The following is a 7,226-nucleotide window of genomic DNA, read 5'->3' as shown; positions in this document are numbered from 1 at the left end:
CAAACATTACATGATCTGTAATGAAAAAAGTAATTGTAAAAACACCCCCTATCATGTATCAGAAGGATAATATCACCAGAACCAAGGACGGTGTTTTAAATGAATCTATCATGGTTAAAATGGAGTATAAAGTTACAATGGGTTTGTATAGGAATGGGGCGTGTCTGATAACATGAATATCAAATATCTAAATATATAGGAAGGGGGCGTGTCTGATAACATGAATATTAAATATCTAAATATATAGGAAGGGGGCGTGTCTAATAAAATGAATATCAAATATCTAAATATATAGGAAGGGGGCGTGTCTGATAACATGAATATCAAATATCTAAATATATAGGAAGGGGGCGTGTCTGATAACATGAATATCAAATATCTAAATATATAGGAAGGGGGCGTGTCTGATAACATGAATATTAAATATCTAAATATATAGGAAGGGGGCGTTTCTGATAACATGAATATCAAATATGTAAATATATAGGAAGGGGGCGTGTCTGATAACATGAATATCTAAATATCTAGGAAGGGGGCGTGTCTAATAAAATGAATATCAAATATCTAAATATATAGGAAGGGGGCGTGTCTGATAAAAATGAATATCAAATATCTAAATACTGTATCAAGCAACTTAAAAACGGTCTGAGGTGAAACACTAAAGCCTGAGAAGACTTTAAAATGACCCCAAACATGTTTTAAAGTGAAATATCCCTTTAAAAAATAGTTTTTAAATCATTTACAGATTCCTCAGTCCTGTAGATGTGTGTCTGCATGGAGTGACCTGGTTCTTCTCTTCTTCACTCAAATATCTCCATCTGTAACACAATAAAACACACAACACACAATTTAACACAATAAAACACACAACACACAATTTAACACAATAAAACACACAACACACAATTTAACACAATAAAACACATAACACACAATGTGATGTATTAAAAGCATTGTGAAGAGTAACTCATGAAATTATTTGTACTAAATTCCCTATTAAATAATTAATCTAGTGCAGGAGTGCTTCAGGCACCCTGTAGTTATTCTGAGGACCCAATGTGCACTTTAGTTGAGGCTCCTGTTTGGACACTCCCAGTAAAAGAGGACCCCAGTTGTTATGCTTTCTATATGCAGCGACACACAAACATATGAACTTATGAAATACTACATCTGTCGACTACATCTTTACATAAAAACACATCAAACTACCATGACGTGTCATCTTTGAGTACATGCTCTCTGACAGGAGCTCTATGACGAAAGTATTGGCATCAAAATATACTTAAAGTTCCAAAAGTAAAAGTACTTATTATGCCGAATGCCCCAGTTCACTAGTTTTCAAATCTTTTGAAAATAGCAGATCTACAAGCTCACAATACGTCGCATCGCGACGCATTGTGAGCTTGTATATCTGCTATTTTCAAATGGCCAAAATGTATATACGGCTGAATTGGTTAATGTATGTTTTGTAATAATAATCAAAATCTACAAAGTAACTAGTAACTAAAGTTTTCAAATAATTGTAATGGAGTAAAAGTATAATATTTGCCTCTGAGATGTAGTGGAGTAGAAGTAAAAGTATTGAAAATTGGAAATGCTCCAGTAAAGTAAAAATACCTCAAAATTGTACTTAAGTACAGTACTTGAGTAAATGTACTTCGTTACTTTCCACCACTAGTTTGCATGCAACACAACATCTACACACAGTGTGTGTGCATGCAACACAATGTCCACACAGAGCAGTGATCTGATTGGCTGCAGGACATTTGGTTGGTGGTTGTTTTCATAGAAGTGTTGAAGAGCTGTGGTTACACTGTGTTGTTCTGACACGCACATGGGGGGTGGCGGGCGGGCTATGAGAAACTAGATGCACGTGTGTGTGTGTGTGTGTGTGTGTGTGTGTGTGTGTGTGTGTGTGTGTGTGTGTGTGTGTGTGTGTGTGTGTGTGTGTGTGTGTGTGTGTTGCCTACATGTCTCAAGGCCACACAGTCATGCATTGTTACACCAACAACTATTATTCATATCGGCTTGATATATAAAATTAAAGTCCTATTATACCAGATTGAATTTCTGTGTTTATACATTATGTATTCAGTTGATTTGTCTTTTTTTCCCCCATGCCCCCCCACCCCTTCTCTTTCTCAATTTTGTAAATTGATAGGTGAACTACTCCTTTAAGGGCTGTCCAGCAAGCTGTCAGTCTGACATCTCATGACTAAAGATGACATCATCAGATTGATAGATGTTTAAACAGTGATGCAGTCTGTGTATCTCACACACACACACACACACACACACACACACACACACACACACACACACACACACACACACACACACACACACACACACACACACACACACACACACACACACACACCCGGTGCTAGCCGACAACGGTTGGGGGGGGGCTGTGTCTGTACGGGGGGCGCACGCCCCCCGTACAGACAGCAGCTGAAGTCCTTGTCATGTCTGTCAGTCTGTCTATCAGTCCCTCCTGGTTCACACAAACCACTGACCACTATCTTAAAAAAGGGTTAACCCTAACCCTCTTAAAAAGCTGAGGAAGGCTTGATGCCAAAATGCTATTAAATAAAACGTACCAGAAGGTTTGACACACACACACCCACACACACACACACACACACACACACACACACACACACACACACACACACACACACACACACACACACACACACACACACACACACACACACACACACACACTTGGATAAAGTTAGGTTCATATAATAAGATAATAATATAAGCTCTTTCATTATGTCCTGTATGTACTTCCAGACATTAAACATTAAATTAATTAAACATGTAACATGGTGAGTTCTGCAGGAGAGAACAGAAACAATGTGTTTTAACACATTTAACCCACAATGCAACACCTACGTAGAGAACAGACTTACTGGCAGTGAGACCTTGTTCTCAGAAACACATGAACATCTGTGTCTGTGGTCAATGTTAGTTTCCTTACATAGAAAAACAACCTTTGCATGTTGCACTTATATGTTGCACGATGTCTGGGTGGTGGTGGGGGGTGGGTGTGTGTGTGTGTGTGTGTGTGTGTGTGTGGGGGGGGGGGGTTGAGGGTTCATGTCCTGATCTAAAGCAGAGCATATGAAGGGACAGTTAGGTTTACTCTGATGACAGAAGAACCAGCGAGTGTGTTTCAAACACACAGACTCTTTATCTAGTTTATTTTTATATTAATTGTTGGCCTAAAATCTTTATTTGAACTTAAAGTAATGTGGTGTTAACCTCGCGTCACCAGTCTTTCCACCTCGGAGGATAGCCTGGTATGCGTTACTAAAGACCCGTGTGATCCGGTCTAGGCCACGCCTACTGAAAAAGGAATTCTCTTTCCGGATTGTCGCGATCCGGTTTTGCGGTGCCGCTTTGTTTTGGTTCCCCAATCCCTATTTAAATGGAATAGAATTTCCCCGTGGGATAATACAGACGCTAAATAGTCTCCGTAAAGTACACTCACATTTACTTTATATTATATAAAAATAAGCTAAACTACGCCGCATCAAGGATCTTATTAGGACGGACCTATTTTGGGGTGAAGTCTTTCCGGATTGTTGCGATCCGGTCGCCTGATGACGCGGATGACGCGCCTGGTGACCTAGGGCTACTTCCGCTCCCGACCGGATCATAGACCCGAAAAGCTTTGCTTCCCAGGCTAATGTGGTGTAGAACCCTGACCAAGGCCCAGCCCGGCCCACTTATACGGGCCGGGCTGGGCCGTTTCTGTATTTGAGCCACGGCCGGGCTCGGGCTCACAGACCCCATTATATTCATAATAATAACATTATATTAATAATATTATTAATAATAACATTATATTAATAATATTATTAATAATAACATTATATTATATTATAATAAGGTAAACATTTTGCTCAGTGAATTTCACCCTATTGTCTCAGCATGTGTGCTAGCCTCCTAGCCTCCTAGCCTCCTAGCCTGCAGCTGCTGCACGCTGCCTAGTAGTAGTCACGTGACAAGACCACCACACACACACACACAGCACAGCAGCGCACACACCAAAAGCCACACACACACACACACACACACACACACACACACACACACACACACACACACACACACAGCACAGCAGCACACATACCAAAAGCCACACATACACACACACACACGTGTTTATTATGTGGTGTAATCTGCATTAATGTAGTGATCTGTCTGCCTGCCTGCCTGTCTGTCTGTCTGTCTGCCTGTCTGCCTGCCTGTCTGTCTGTCTGTCTGTCTGTCTGTCTGTCTGTCTGTCTGTCTGCCTGCCTGCCTGCCTGCCTGCCTGTCCCTCTAACTCAGTGGTAACCAACCTTTTCAAGCCCAAGAGCACATTTTATTTCCAAATGTAAGCCATGATCTACCACTAAAATATGTTAAAAAAAAACACTTGTCACGATTGCAATTTCTGACAGGCTCAATTTATGTGCATACATCCACCCAAAGACTAGTAGTTTAAATACGAATAAACATGATAGTTATATAATCAATGCCTAAATATTAAGAAAAATAAATATATAAATATTAGAAATATAAATATTAGGACAAAAATACAAATAAACTTCTTCAGTTTTTTTCCCATGTCCACAAAGGACATGAAATTAATTGCTTTTACAGAGGTCTTCAATGCACAATATTTTGTTTCTCAGTTCGATGAATTTTCCACATTTACAGATATTCTGTTCAAATGACAAAAATGTATACATGACCATATGTTTGCACAGATATGGTGACAGATACAACACTCTCAGGATCAGCCCACCTTTAATGAGGCGTCTGCTTTAAGTATCAAATCTCCATATGCAGAGTCAGTGCCAGTGCTCATTGACATGACACAAGATTTTTTCCCATTCCAAGTGGCTATGACTGACTTCCAAAGTTTGCGGGCCTTGGGTAGACAACCCGGCCTGGCGGAGATTGGCTGAGATCTGTGTTCTGAGGAGGACCGTTCTAGTTAAGGCAGTCCATCAATTCTACATGGCTCAGCCCTTTAGTAACTCTTGCTTTAACTTCTCACACATCGCAGGCAACACACTTGTGCTCAGTGGTGTAAAGTAATTAAGTACATTTACTCAAGTACTGTACTTTAGTACACTTTTGAGGTATTTTTACTTAACTGGAGTATATCCAATATTCAATATTTTTTACTCCACTACGATTATTTCAGAACTTTGTTTACTAGTTACTTTGCAGATACATACATTTACATGTATTATATTATAAATCGTACATAAACCACTTTAGCCCTATTTTATACCTAGGCTATCTGAAAATAGCTGATCTACAAGCTCACAACATGTCGCATCACAACGCGGTGTGAGCTTGTAGATCTGCTATTTTCAATACTTTTGTACTTTTACTCAAGTAACATTTTGAACACAGGCCGTTTACTTAAAAACAGAGTATTTCTACTTTGTGGTATTGCTACTTTTACTTAAGTAAAATATCTGAGTACTTCTTCCACCACTGCTTGTGCTCAAATACGATCTGCTGCCATGGCACTTTGTAACGTCGGTTCTAGAACACTGTTTGAAGATTTAAATCCAGCGTTCTCCACCACTGAAAAGGCTTGCATGTCACGAGACTGCACTCGTCGTTATTTCTTGAGCGCGACCCGCTAGTTGAATTATGTGTGCGCGGAATGTACAGGAAAACAACAACGCATGGCTTCCCTTGGACCAGCGTTGCCAGATTTTGTGAGAGAAACAAGCAACCAGGTCTATGAAAAGAAGTCCAAAATAAGCAACTAGGGCAGTTCAGTCAAACTTTATTGTCGAATGTTGTTTTAGAGCACTGGTTCACAAACATTTTCATGTTAAGGACCCCCAATATAGTCAAGCGACTTTACAGAAAAACAAGCCCAAAGGAGCTTATAATAAGCAGACTTGGCAACACTGCGTTGGAGATGGCTGCCCGTCTGCCACCGGGCCCACCCCGCGATCGACTTAGAAGGCTTTGATGATCTACCTGTAGATCGTAATCGACTGGTTGGTTACCCCTGCTCTAACTGATAAACACTCATACCAGAGCCTCATAAAATGACAATGCTGTATTAATGTTGCATCTCCATCTATTCTATTGTTCTGCTTCACTCTGGACTAAAGTGAGTGAAATGCTTTGTTTCTCCAATGAGTCTGATCACACATTCAACTTGATCAATCTGTGATCAGACTAAACTAATACTTAATGAAGTTCATATAAGATAATGTAATATAATGTAATGTAAGGTCTTTCATTATGTCCTGTATGTACTTCCAGACATTAAACAGTTAACATGGTGAGTTGTGCAGCAGAGAACAGAAACAATGTTTTTTAACACATTAAACCCACAATGCACCACCTACGTAGAGACAGACAACTTACTGGCAGTGAGACCTTGTTTTCACGGAACACATGAACATCTGTGGTTTCCTTACATAGAAAAATTGCCGCTGTGCATGTTGCTCTTATTGGGGGGGGGGGGGGGGGTATGTGTCCTGGGCTACAGAGCCAGTTATGAAGGGACTCTGCCAGTTAGAATAACTACTCTGTATTAAAAACTATATTTACAGTTTATTTGTAGATTAATTGTAGTATTTCTGTATTTGAAGTGAAGTTAATATCAACACATTGATCTGTCGTCTAGCTGTAAGTTCTGCTGCTTCAGACAACAACACAACTGTTACTGTAACAATGTTACAGTTTATTGTTAAACAGAAAGCATAAGCTACATAGATGCCAGGCAGGCAGGCACACACACACACACACACACACACACACACACACACACACACACACACACACACACACACACACACACACACACACACACACACACACACACACACAGCTATTTAACTGTACATGGACAGCAGCAGTTAGTTCATAAAGCAGCTGATAGACTATCTGATGCTATGAACAGGAAGCATGTTTCCTCTCTGCACTGACTATCTGTTAAATACACAACTTAATTTAAACTTGTATTATTAGTTTTTAAAGCATTAAGCTGAATACAACTGTACCAGTCTGATGAGTGAACCCTGAATCTTTAAGCCGTCACCAGCATAATACAGTATAGTTGTGTACAATGATCCTGATTCTCTAAGCTTGGGGACAGAGAGTTTATACACGCATTTCCTCGAACAGAGACTGATTATTATTATTTTTTTTTTTGTCTCTGGGTTGTGGTTGACATACACTCA

The 7,226-nt window shown here is 39.8% G+C and overlaps 1 protein-coding gene across 2 annotated transcripts in view; it reads right to left on the bottom strand.

Moving 5' to 3' along the window:
- The window catches only part of LOC308083366 (uncharacterized protein), a 30,284-nt gene continuing 23,058 nt past the window's right edge, over positions 1 to 7,226 (bottom strand). For both annotated transcript variants that reach the window (XM_080425667.1, XM_080425668.1), the window contains exon 8: positions 1 to 818. The gene's annotated coding sequence lies outside the window, so the exon portion shown is untranslated. The remainder of the gene's footprint in view (positions 819 to 7,226) is intronic.

Source organism: Gymnoscopelus braueri, assembly GCF_963280865.1.
Source record: "Gymnoscopelus braueri genome assembly, chromosome: 4".
NCBI classification, from domain to species: domain Eukaryota; kingdom Metazoa; phylum Chordata; class Actinopteri; order Myctophiformes; family Myctophidae; genus Gymnoscopelus; species Gymnoscopelus braueri.
The sequence above is the reverse complement of the archived record's forward strand: the minus strand, read 5'-3'. Positions and strand labels throughout refer to the sequence as shown.